Source organism: Cervus canadensis, chromosome 10 (assembly GCF_019320065.1).
Source record: "Cervus canadensis isolate Bull #8, Minnesota chromosome 10, ASM1932006v1, whole genome shotgun sequence".
Lineage (NCBI taxonomy): Eukaryota > Metazoa > Chordata > Mammalia > Artiodactyla > Cervidae > Cervus > Cervus canadensis.
This window is the reverse complement of record NC_057395.1, coordinates 29531673-29545074: the sequence shown is the minus strand read 5'-3', so window position 1 is coordinate 29545074 and position 13402 is coordinate 29531673. Positions and strand designations below refer to the sequence as shown.

Genomic DNA, 13402 nt, shown 5'->3' with positions numbered 1-13402 from the left:
ATTCTTGAATGTATTCTACTATAATAAAGTACTTGATATAGCTTCTGAGACCTTATTGTTAAAAACAACTGATATAATATTCTTAAAAAAGGGCATTTGCAGAGGTAAGAAACAGGGGAAAATTGCTTCAATCTCTTCTACTCATCTTTGTACACACACACACACACACACACACATGCAAAGAACACAATTTATTAACAGCACTACAGTGGAAAAACAATGAATATGGAAATGAAAGCTGGCAAAGAATCGCATTTAAGTTTTAGTCATAAATGTGGATGACTTTGAGTCCAGTAAGTGGACTGAAACACCCGTCTTCATTCCACAGGTTCAGGGATGTACTTCATACAGTTCAGGGGTCACAGGTAGTAGAGAGCTAGGAGGAGAAGGGTTGATTTGTCATTGCGATTCTCAACCAAAATAAAATTCCAGTAAGAGACTGGAAAATATTTCATTTCAAATGTAAGCTGTAAGCATTTTCATCTTACATTCAACCACTTCACAGCAAAAAGCCTTTTTCTTTTTTTATATAGATAGAAAAAATGCATACTGAAAGTCAAAGTCTTGATACCAGTTTAAGGCTTCTAAAATACATTTTAAGACGTGCTTGAGGATGATGATATTTTATTTAAATATTGTTACCTTTAAATCTTTCCTCATAATAGCTTCATCAACATTCATTTTATATCAACATTCATTTTTCCCCTTATTTTAAAATCAGCTAAAGCCTATTTTTGCTTTACAATATACATTTCAAATTTAATTTCATTTAAAATACCAATTCGAGTTCTCATTTTTTCCTTAGCAAGCAAATATCCCAACCTCATAGCTCTTTGCCAAGCCTTGGCCTCAAAATGTTGTATTTAAAAAGCAAATAAAGAACACAAACTTATTCAAACTCTCGGAATGCCTGAGCCTGAAACTCCGGGAAAGTCTTTATCTAAAACCAATGAACTTTTCAGGGCTGTTGAGAAATGACCAGAGGGGCCAATTAGCTGTTGCACAATTGGAATCTTCTTGACGCTTTGTCAATAATTTATAAAATGGAGAGGGCAGAGGGGTCACTGTCACTGAGGGAGTTGAAATTAAAATGTTTCTCTTACATAGGATACTCCAGAAAGCAAGAGGGTACTTTTCTTCCAGAGGAAATCCATTTTGATGTAAAACAGACAATAAATCGTGCTTTACTGAAAGTTAACCATCCTGCAGCAGCCATCATCTGTTTTTGCGTGCGTCTTCCTTACCTGTCTTAGATTTCAAATCCCTGGTAGACAATGCAAATATATTGCTCTATTTTTTTTTCTCTATTGGTATTTCTCCACATGCTTGGGATCCTACTAATTCTCATGGGTTCATTTTCTGTAAGAGAAACATAATCAATCCTTTAACCGCTTCACTCATTAATATGAAGAAGCTCAGTAGGAGATGGTTCCTATTTATCCTGGGTATCTAGCTTCAAATTCTAGATTAGTCACAAGGAAAGAGTGTAGATTCCTCATTTCATTTAAAGACTATGGATATCCTGAAGCTGATTACTATAATTAGCTGTGCTGTGCTGCTTGTGTTTAGTTGCTCTGTTGAGTCCAACTCTTGTGACCCGATGGACTGTAGCCTGCCAGGCTACTGTGTCCATGGGGATTCTCCAGGCAAGAACACTGGAGTGGGTTGCCATGCCCTCCTCCAGGGCATCTTTCCAACCCAGGGATCGGACCCAGGTCCCCTGCATTGCAGGCAGATTCTTTACTGTCTGAGCCACCAGAAAAGCCCAAGAATACTGGAGTGGGTAACCCGTCTCTTCTCCAGGTGAACTTCCCAACCCAGTAATGGAACTGGAGTCTCCTGCATTGCAGGCAGATTCTTTACAAGCTGAGCTACCAGGCAAACCCATAATTAGCTGTACAATATTCAAGTCTCAAACTTTGTGACACTCAGTGGAGATTTATATGACACTTTCATTATTTATTCTGCTCATTAAAAGACAAGGTCAATTTAAAGTGGTTATATTTAAAGAATTTAAGCTGAGCCTAAATGCATGGTAATAAGACACATTAGCTTTTTGAAAATTTTTGAATTGAGGAATTTTTGGTAGATAACATTTTAGAGTCATGAGAAATCCTCAGTTAACTAAAAACAGACCTTATTGAACAGGTGGAATGGAGGCATTTAAAACATACAGATGAGGCTAAAAAGGATTTAAGTCCAACTGATCACTCCATTTATTTAATCTTAGTCAAGAATGCTTCACTGTTCACAATGTGTACATATATCATCAGGTGGTACACTTTAAATATGTTATTTTAGTCCTCAGTTATACCTCAGTAAGGCTGGAAAAAAATGAGAAAGAGAATGCTTCACTGCAGGAAAAGTCTTTTGAAAATTCAAAGAAACATGAAATCCTTCAGGTGAAAATTAAAGAAGGCTGTTGCTGCTTTTGAACTGTGGCGTTGGAGAAGACTCTTCAGAGCCCCTTGGACAGTAAGGAGTTAAACCAGTTAATCCTAAAAGAAATCAATCCTGAATATTCATTGAAAGGACCGATGCTATAGCTCCAATGATTTGGCCACCTGATGTGAAGACCTGACTCATTGGAAAAGACCCTGATGCTGGGAAAGATTGAAGGCAGGAGGAGAAGTGGATGACAGAGGATGAGATGGCTGAATGGCATCACTGACTCAATGGACATGAGTTTGAGCAAGCTCCAGGAGTTGGTGATGAACAGGGAAGCCTGGGGTGCTGCAGTCCATGGAGTTGCAAAGAGTCAGACACGACTGAGTGACTGAACAACAAAAATAAATTTACTATATTAGCATCCAGAATTTTTAAAAAGGATTTTCTCTAGCTTTTGAACAGAATTAGCATTAATAATTTCTTTCTAGCCTTGTTTTAAATTTGATTAAAATCTACTTCCCCTACCCCTCACCATGAGGAAGTAGGGGAGATAACTGAAAGAGATGGTAGCACATATTAAATAACACCTTTTATTCAGGGACAAGTTGAGGATACAGATCAATGTACCAGAATTATCTCAGCGCCCAGAAGTTGTTGGCACCAGGGAGTGTGTTTTCGGGCTCCTATGCATTGGAAAAGGAAGACACTCCATTCATTCCATGATCCTATATTTCTGTTATTGAACCTAGCTAACCTTAGTTCTACAGGAAGTACATTAGGCTAAGCGGCAAAGAATCCGCCTGCAATGCAGAAACCACAGGAGAGGTGGGTTCAATCCCTGAATCGGAAAGATCTCCTGGAGGAGCACATAGCAATCTACTCCAGTATTCTTGCCTGGAGAACCCCATGGACAGCCTCGAAAAGGCTATCAGACACATAGCCTCGAAAAGAGTCAGACACACTGAAGTTCTTAGCATGCATATGCAACCTTAGTTCTACCTCTTTTCTTTTCTTACTTTTACCCAAATTCTTTAGGCAGTCACATGCTATCTTTTTGCCTTCTATTACCACTTGACTCTGGCACTTTATCTGTGCCCATCAAGATTGACTCACTTTTTCAATGTTTTCTGTATCAAACTATGGCTAGGTATGTCCTCCTCAACCATGATCTCTTTGAAATACTTACGCGGGTACTGCCTTACTACATGACCTTGTAGGTAGGGTTGAATTCCAGCTCCCCATGTGGTCCCCACTGACACCATGGTGGTGGGCGGGGGGGAGACTTCAATACCACTGGCAACGGTGACTGACTTGACTCTCCCATGGGTCTCCCCATACACCAATCCATCAGGAGGATAAGGATTGTCTTGTTACTGCTGGATGAGGGTAGAAGTCTAGGCTGCCCATGTAGTCTCCACCCACACCATGGGGTGGGAGACAGGAATGCTGGAATACCTCGGCACAGCCTATTGAGGGCAGAAGTCTATTTTTTCCACTGGGCTTCTGCTGGTCTTATTGGGTTTGGGGCCAGATGTTTGTTTAAGAAATGAGAATAAAGACATTTCAAAGATGTTATCTGGAGAGAGAACAAATATTGATGTCTCTATACGCTCACCTCTCTCAAGTCCTGATATAATACTATGTCAGCCCTTGGAATTTAGACCCAGAATATAGAACGATGAGGGATATACCATTAGTGGGCTGAGATTACTCAAAATTGTTTGAAATTTGCTTTCTAATATCTGGTAGATTTGGGATATGAAATAAAATCAAACTCAGTGTTATGAACTATTTGTGTTCCCTCAGAATCCTTATGTGATTTCCTAATCCCCAGTCTGATGGTCTTTGGAGATGGGTTTTTTTTGGGGAAGTGGCTAGGGTTAGATGAACTCATGAGAGCAGGGCCCTGGGCTGAGGGAACTAGTGCTTTCATTCATAGAGACACTGGAGAACTTTCTCTCTAAGACCACTGTTTCTAAATTGGGAAGAGATCTCTCACCAGAACTTCCCAGCCTCCAGAGTGTGAAAAATAAATTTCTGTTGTTCAATCCGCTATGTCTGTGATATTCTGTTGTGGCAGCCCAAGCTGACTAAAGCTCTCAGAGAAAAACAAAACCATACTTCGTGCCCATTTTAATTGAAAGTCAGCCATTGGTGCCCACTATAAACTTTTGACAGTCAGCTTAGCAAAGGGTTAGATAATTCCCAAAGGTGATGTTTTTTTTCTTCACTTGTGGGTCACCGTACACAGCCTTATCACTTTAGAGTGACTGTGCATGTGTGTAGGTGCATGTGTATGTGTGGGTTTCCCTTTCGTTTTACCACCAGCGAGAAAGTCTCTGCTGGTTTAGCCCGAGCCACGCTTTCTGCCTCCATTTCTTGGTGGGATGCTCTTTGGAATCCTAATTTTGTCGATGAGTCAGGTTTCAGCCCCACAGGATATATGAGACACACTCAAAGTCACTCACTACACAAAAATGGAATTCTGGGCTATGTCTTCCCATCGCTAGACCCACAGTCCAGTAAATCTTCACCTTTGACCTCCACTTACTGCTGTGTTTTTCTTCCATTTCTAGTCTACCAGAGATATTTCCCCAATTTTTGAGTGAAGCTATATATGTGAAAATAGGTTTGGTGCTTCTAGGTAGAGATGAAAACAGCCACGATGAATAAAATATAAAAATAGAAAACCAAAAGGACATAGGCACACTTAAATATAAGAGAAATATCTCCACAGCAAAGAAATGAATCCAAAATGCAAAAAATTAGTAAAAGAGCTAAAGTTTCTGCCTTGCTGTGTCTGAGACTGGAATCAGGCAATGGCAGGATGATTTAAAAATCTGTTCTCTCAAAGGCTGCTGTTCAATGTGTGTTGTTGCAATGCTCCAGTGAACTTGATGCATGTGTGTAGGTATATATGTGCAAGAATTTCTCTAGGGAAGACAGCTAGCAGAGAAATTTCTGGGTCATAGCACAGGCATATTTTAAATTCTCAGTATAGTGCCAAATTCTTTTCCAAATTATAGTAATTTACACTCCCCCGGCAGAGTTGAGAATTTCTCTCTTTATATCATCCCAACATGTGTTGTTGTTGTGTCAGACACCCCTCCACCCCAAGCACCACATCTAATGGAAATAATGTGGTATCTCTTTGTTTTGGGGTCCTTGATTACTGAGATTGAGCCATGTTTTATTTTTCCATAGGTATTTTGAGTTTCGTTTTCTGAAAACCTATCTATTTATACCTGTGGTCCATTTTCTGATTAGTTTCTCTCATGTTTTTATTTTGGGGGATTTTCCCATACTTTCTTCTGCCTACACATGTGTGACATTCTCTTCTGAGCACAACACTAAAGCTGCTTCTCTAGGTCACCTCTGTATTTTGAGCCCCACGTATGCTTCTTGGCCTCACCCCACTCAGAGTCTCTCACTGATTTGACTTGTCCCTTCTCTCTTGGCTTTTGTATCTCATTTTCTTGATATTCCTTAGAGATTTTTATGTGTTTTCACTTTATTTTTAATTTTTTGAATTAATTAATTTTTTTGCCATACCATATGGCCTGTGGGATCTTAGTTCCCCCATCAGGGATTGAACCTGTGCCCCCAGCAGTGAAAAGCATCGAGTCCTAACACTGGGCCATCAGGGAAGTCCCATGTTTTCATTTTTGATTGCCAGTGACAAGAACATTGCCCAGCACCTAGCAGCTATTAATGTTTAGTAATGATATGGACATGTACAGTTCTAGTGAATAGTTTCTTGTAGGGTCAAGATGTATCTTGTTGCTCTGGCCCTGGTTCTCTCATCAACTCGCAGGGGCACCTGTGCAATCCTCTAGGCTTTCATCCAGTTTCAGCTTTCTATTACTCCTCACAAGCATTATTCCCCCCTTTCCTCTAAATGTATTCATTAGATGTTGCAATTAGTAGCCTTTTAAAAAGAACCTTGATCCTGACACTTGGAAACATTTATTATAACAAGCTCCTGGTGCAGACACTAGCAATTACAGTATGTAGATTATAGGGTAGCTGTATGATGTGCTAAAATAACATCTAGAAGGTTATCACACTCCCTTTCCCTAGTGGCTAATATAGAAATCAAGGCCAGTTATCCACAGGCAAATACTTATTATATTTCCTACTGAGCTGTTTCACATTCCTGCACTGGAAAATAAAATTGAAAAAAAAGAAGACTTACCAAGTATAAAACATTTTAAAGGACTAAACTCCTTTTTATTCTAAAAACTAAAAGTATTAGAAAATATGAGAAAATATTTCCCCCAATTTATTAATTAAATGACTATGATTCACCAGTGTTAGAGGCCTAAAATTTACTGTAGTAGTAAGGAAGTGGAAAATTCCATATTGATCTTCTTCCATGAGTATAAATTGTTTAAAAGTACTTTTTTTCCCCTATAGAAAATAAAAGTGAGAAATTTAGTTTAAAAGAAACTCAATAAATATACTGGGTTGGCCAAAAAGTTCGTTCATGTCGGCCAAAATTTTCACTCCTGTTTTTCTGTAAGATATGGACCCAAATGAACTTTTTGGCCAACCCAACTAAAAAAAAAAATCAATACTCTTTCAACTATAACTTGATTTGTAGTGTCTTAAATTCTATTTTAGCTGAGAAGTCAAAAGATGATATAGAAATAAATCGGAACCCTTTCTTTCTAATCTTCCTCTCATATTTCCTCTCACTACTCACTCAAAGAAGTATTGAATGGACAGTTTTCTTCTCTGCTATATGGAAAATTATTACATTTGTTAGGGATTGAGATAGATTCTTTGGATGTGCTCCGCTGTTACATTTTGGCGAAAAAAAAAAAAAAAGAGAAATTGAAAAAACAAAACATTTGAGAACTCTATAAAAAACATTTATGAGTTCTATGAAAAAAATTGTGAAATTGTGATGAAGAAATGGCAGGAAAAGGGGCAGCCATATATAATGATTGGAAACTCTAACTTTCCTAGTTTATCCAAAAAGGATACAGTTTTATTTCTTTTTTGGAGAAGTGGTATTGACAGTGGGGGAATGAAAACCACACTCAGTTTTTACATTTTAATCATAAATAAGGTGGAGAAATAAAATGGAGAACCAGAGGAGCCCACTTCCGTAAGACAGGAAGCACCTTAACTTTCTTCGTGGCTAGCCTGTCTGTGCAGCTCCCTGGACATTTTCCATGACATAAGAGCTACATGGAACTCATTCCTTCCCCCTTACTCCCCGCCCACACCCCCTGCAATACAGCCAAAGCCATGCAAACCCAAACTCATTACCACTTGTTGTCATGTGGGGGGTACAGGGGGAGAAGAACTTTGGATTTCAGTTGCTGAAGAGACTGGCATCTCGGAAACATTTGCTACTCTGAAGAAACCGAAGGTCTCAGGACTCACTCCAGGCAAGTGGGAAGAGAGAAAGCAGGCATGCCACACTTAACACAAGGCAGGGATTGAGACTGATGCTTCAGTGGATTCTAGAAGCACCTCAGTCACACTGTTCTATGTTTATTAGTGTCCTGGATGTCATTCTTCAAAAAACTCTAGGTTTTACATCTGTATCAGGGAACTCCTACACCAAAAACAAAAGGTGACAGACAGGAATGTAACTTAGTTTTCCACAAATGTAGTGACATTTTTACAGCAAATGAATTTTTTTCTCTTTTATCATCTAGAGAGTTTTTGCAATTATAGTAATATTGCTGTTACTTACAATATTCCCAGAAATTATTTTTGCAGTATTTCTCAGCAGAATTAAAAATTGCTCATTCTTTTGGAAATAATTTTATTTTTAAAACAGTCAAATCTACATTTTAAAGTAGCACTTTATGAATATTTTGAGCAATATGATTGCTTTCTATTTAAAAAATTATAATCATGTAATAATTATGTGGCTTATAAAATGACAAAAAGATTACCACTATGATGTGATCAAGGGTCAATATTAAAATTAGCTGACAGTATCAGAAGGTAGATACACAGAAGTGCAACATTTACTTAAATATATGGCAATGGCACCCCACTCCAGTATTCTTGCCTGGAAAATCCCATGGATGGAGGAGCCTGGTAGGCTGCAGTCCATGGGGTCACTAAGAGTCAGACATGACTGAGCGACTTCCCTTTCACTTTTCACTTTCATGCATTGGAGAAGGAAATGGCAACCCACTCCAGTGTTCTTGCCTGGAGAATCCCAGGGACAGGGGAGCCTGATGGTCTTCCGTCTGTGGGGTCGCACAGAGTCAGACACGACTGAAGCGACTTAGCAGCAGCAGCAGCAGCACAGAGGAAATATATATATATATGTGTGTGTGTGTGTGTGAAATGCAATCATTTCATTTTAGTAAAACAAGTCAAAAGAAAAATGATTCATTTATGCAACATTTCCTGGGATCCTGAGGATGATAAACAAAATGCAGACACAGCATTGTATTTGCACTTCTCTTTATTATAAATCAAATTAAAAAGCAGATGCAAAAAGAAATCCATTTTGCTTGAACTCTTAGCATGTTCCATTTATTCTGCATCTAAGGCTGAAAAACATTATTTTTAAGAACTTTCAAAATACCCCTCCCCCCATTAAAACTTAGAGACTAAAATTGCCATAGACTGGTCGTTTTATTTACAGAATTAGTGATGCATGGTTCTCTTGTTAAGAAGGCATGGTGTCTGAACTATTTTTCCAGCATCAGTGATGGATTTATCCAGCCCGTTTAAATTCTGTCCCATCTTTTTCTAATCTAGAACTCACATTTATCAGACAGCTGCCTCAAATTGTGAAGAATATGTGTTGTAACTCTAGGAAATGCACAGGAAGTTGAACTGCATAGCGCTGGGTTGGCTAAAAAGTTTGTTCTGGTTTTTCTGTATGCTTGTATGGAAAAACCCGAGTGACCTTTTTGGCCAACTCAATATCATGCAACAGTTTGGCACTACATTTCTATGAGAATATCTGTGATGCCTATTTGAAGACAGAATCCATCACTCTTCCATAAGACCACATGTGGGAACTTGCTCTCCTGGGATGCTACTCTGGTGACCAGACAGGAGAGCCAGGGAGGAGGATTCAATTATCTTTTAACTAAGGGGTACCTAGCTTAGTCATGTAAATCATAACTTCACAGATTCATGTATATCACATAATCATGACTTTTCTTTTAAAAAATGATAAGAAAATTCTTTGGGAGTGTCTTCCACTCCCAAAGTGGGACTGTAAGAGTCTCATTTATAGTTAGCAGCTAAAGAAGAAAATCAATATGAGAAATGTATTGATGAAATAAGTGAAGTGAAGTGAAGTGAAGTCACTCAGTCGTGTCCGACTCTTTGTGACCCCATGGACTGTAGCCTACCAGGATCCTCAGTCCATGGGATTTTCCAGGCAAGAATACTAGAGTGGGTTGCCATAGGTTGCTCTCTAATAAGCATCTTAGCTACTATATTTACCCTATCATGTATCATTGGACATTTCCCCCAATTCAACTTTTGGATAATTTCTGATTATAATTTTAGGTTAAAGTTTTGAGTGCTTTCCCACAAAAATTTGGAATGTAATGTAAAATCATTTTAAAATAATTTTACTGTTTTAATAGATCTTCAGAATTCTGTGGTGGCACAAAACTTCACCATCTAAGAAATAATCTTGTGACTGCTGCACCATGAAATGGCAATTGTACAGCTGGAACCACCCCCTTCAGAGAGAAGAAAAGCATATGTCAAATTGCCTTAACTATAGATCCTTCAGGCAAAATGCATCCTTCTTTTGGCACTGTCAAGAACTTGAATAAATCAGAGATAAGTGGGTTAAAATGTCAGTACCCTTTGGGACTGAGCAAAACCTACAACGTTCCCACAATTCAGTAAAATATTAACCATAGTACTCCCAGTTCTTTGTGGGGAAGAAAATAATACCTTCACAGTCACTGGAAGAGATTGTCAAATTGCCAAAAGACTAGAACAATTGCCATAAGAGATTAAACGGGGTGATATGAATGATCTTGCTAAAAGGTTTTAAGTCTCTGTTTATTTATAGAAATAATCCTTTCCCATCTGTTTCATCAATCACTGTTTCTAAAATACCAACTGTTTGGATGGCAATTTAGATTACTACTGTGTTTGAAACTAGTTTGCTGTTTTAAAAATCACCAAAGTGTGATTTGGTGAATTTCAGTAGAAAATAATTTTCTAAGATTTGTGAGTAAACTGTTAAAACTAGGAAATTTGCTAAAGTCAGTAAGACAGCCCAGGACTGGGTCATCGATCACTAGTGACAGCAAACAGTGACCTCACACCAACAGAATGTAAACCTCCAAACTCATTGATAGCAGTCCTGACTCAGGGCTAGAATTCATGTTCTCACTCTATAAACTGTTTGACTTAGACGATGAATGATGGTTAAGGTAATAGAGCAGCATAGCTCTGATGAAAATGTAGTTGGGCTCAGGTTATTTTAAGTCTGGCTTTTTCTGAAGGTCAGCGTAAGTGTCTTGATATACTATAAGAGAAAATTTATTTGAATTGCCATGTCTTTCTTATTTCAGCAAGAAAAATTCACTTACTAATGTAGCTTTTCCTTCTGAGTCATTTAGTGAAAATAATTTTTAGCTTCCAATTTTTTCTTTTTAATTTCACAAGATTTATATTTTAACTACCTGTAGTTTACCATTATGTATTTTGACTAATATATTTTTAAAATGTGAGTTTAGCTACTGTTTATGCAAAAGCCTTAAGAAGGTTAATTTCTTTGAATGTTTTTACTTGTTAGATTACTACTGCTTTTGAAAATTGTAGTAGTAGTCTTTTTGTTTTGGCTACAGCATAGGTATTTCCATATTGGTGAGTTTTCCAAAATTTTCCCTGTAAGTTGCTATTTCAAAAGAATACATTTTATTCTTTCAGGGTAATATATAATTACCCCAAAAGTCTCTCTTTTATTTATTCATTTTTAATTCTTCCCACAACATGAGAGTTCTTGCATCCTATTACATGGTATGTCATTCTAAAGATGGGAAAAAAAGACAAGTGCATAAAAATACTGAAGGAGTAAAAAATAATTATATGTATATATTCATGAATTGTATCTACCATTTGTTGAGCAGTAAAATGTAGAATATTTTTCACTAATGTTAGAACATAAATAACACAGCTGCAAGGCTGCATGTTGTAGGTTCATGTCATGGCATCCATGCTAGGCTTTCAACTTCCTTACAGATGAGGAAACTGAGACCAAGAGGTCAGCTTCTGAAAAACACAAGTGTAGTATGGGGCATATCCATTCAAACAGAGGTCATGGGACAGTCAGAAAGGAATAAATATAAGCTTACAGACCAGGTAACGTAGGAGATCAGAGGAGAAAGCAGACATGATTATAATGTCTGTCGAAGGAATTATTGGTGCAGGAGGTGTAATTTGAACCGTACACCAAAGATGGATATGCGTGGATGGTGGGAGAAGGGAGAACAGGCTTTCAGATGCAGACCTTTTGGAGGTTAACATATTCCTGGAAGAACGGAATATTCTCTCTCTGAAGGTCCTGGAATGCTTTTTAAAGGAGAACACACTTTTCATTGTTACCTCACAGTGTGACTTGCACCCTTGATAGAAGAGTCATATTTTTTAATGAGAAGAAGGCAAAATAACTTTTTAGAGCCTTCACATTCTCTAAACAAGTTGAGAGAATCAGTTACCTAAGGAGTTTTCTTCAAGCCCCTGAATGTGTGTGAAAAAATCCCAGATAGCAAAATCTTCCAGAACAAGGTCACCGAGAACCAGCTGGAAGACTCGATGTCCCTAAGTGGTAACAACACGAGGCTGTTACTGTACTCTCTGGCTCCAGCCTCTCCTCTGAACTCGAGATATTATTGCTTATTTGATATCTCCACATGGGTGTCCACAGAGGCAACTCAACTTATACAATCAAAACCAAACTCTTGATTTCCCCCACAAAACCTACTCCATACCGCAAGAGTTCCTCAGCTTCATCAGTGGCAACTCTGTATTCATTCAGTTGATTTTTCAAAAGTGATGAATTTTCTTGACTCCCCTCTTTCTTTTCCTCAAAATATATTTACATTAGGACTGCTTATCATCACCTCCTCCAATATTATGTTTATCTAAACCATTACCTCTCACTTGCATTATTGTGGTAAATTCTGCACTGACCTCCCTGCTTCTACCTGCCCTCCCCACACCCCACAGTCTGTCCTTCATGCAATAGCTCAGAGGGATCCTCTTAAAATAAGTGGGACTGTATCATTTCTCTGCCCCAAACCTGTCAGTGGCTTTCCATTTCCCACAACAAAAGGTCTCTTCATGACTTGAATTCTCTGCTGCCTCTCACTCAGTGGGACCCAGACTCCCTGGGACTCACTCAGTGGGACCCTGGCTCCCTTGCTCTTCCGAGAACATACCTCCCTCAGCCTAGAATGTGCTTCTTCCAGAGATCTGCAGGGTCTGCCCCCGCCTCCCACAGGTCTCTGTCTAAATGTCACCTTATCCAAGAGTCCTTCCCTCAATACCCCATGTTGAACAGCGCTTTCCCGCACATCATTCTCAGCAACACCAGCATGTATGGTGGTCCCAGTTGTGCCTGATAGATGGGCAGCCTGGAGTAGGAGGCAAGCCAGGACTGAGGGCGCTTCCTGCTCTGCTGACCAAGCCCTGTCCTCCAGCTCTGTTATAAGTCAATCCAGAAGAACACCTTACACTTTTTTTTTTTTTACCAAAAAGGGGAAACTTTTTAAAATTTCAGAGTCCTACCAGTAGCTAAAAATCAGAAGTTAGGTTGATAGGTAATTACATAGATACATACATACATACACACTTAGACACCCATATACAGATATGTATGTAAATATACATATATATGAGATATATAAACATACATATGGTGATAATATAATATATATAATCACCAGGGCTTCCCTGGTGGCTCAGATGGTAAAAAAACCGCCTGCAATGTGGGAGATCTGGGTTCGATCCCTGGGTTGGGAAGAGCCCCTGGAGGAGGGCATGGCAACCTACT

The 13402-nt window shown here is 38.7% G+C and overlaps 1 long non-coding RNA gene across 1 annotated transcript in view; it reads right to left on the bottom strand.

The window, feature by feature from the left end:
* Nucleotides 1–249: 249 nt before the first annotated feature.
* The window catches only part of LOC122448746, an 86882-nt gene continuing 73729 nt past the window's right edge, over nt 250–13402 (bottom strand). The window contains exon 3 of the long non-coding RNA XR_006271734.1: nt 250–376. This is a non-coding gene — a long non-coding RNA (uncharacterized LOC122448746). The remainder of the gene's footprint in view (nt 377–13402) is intronic.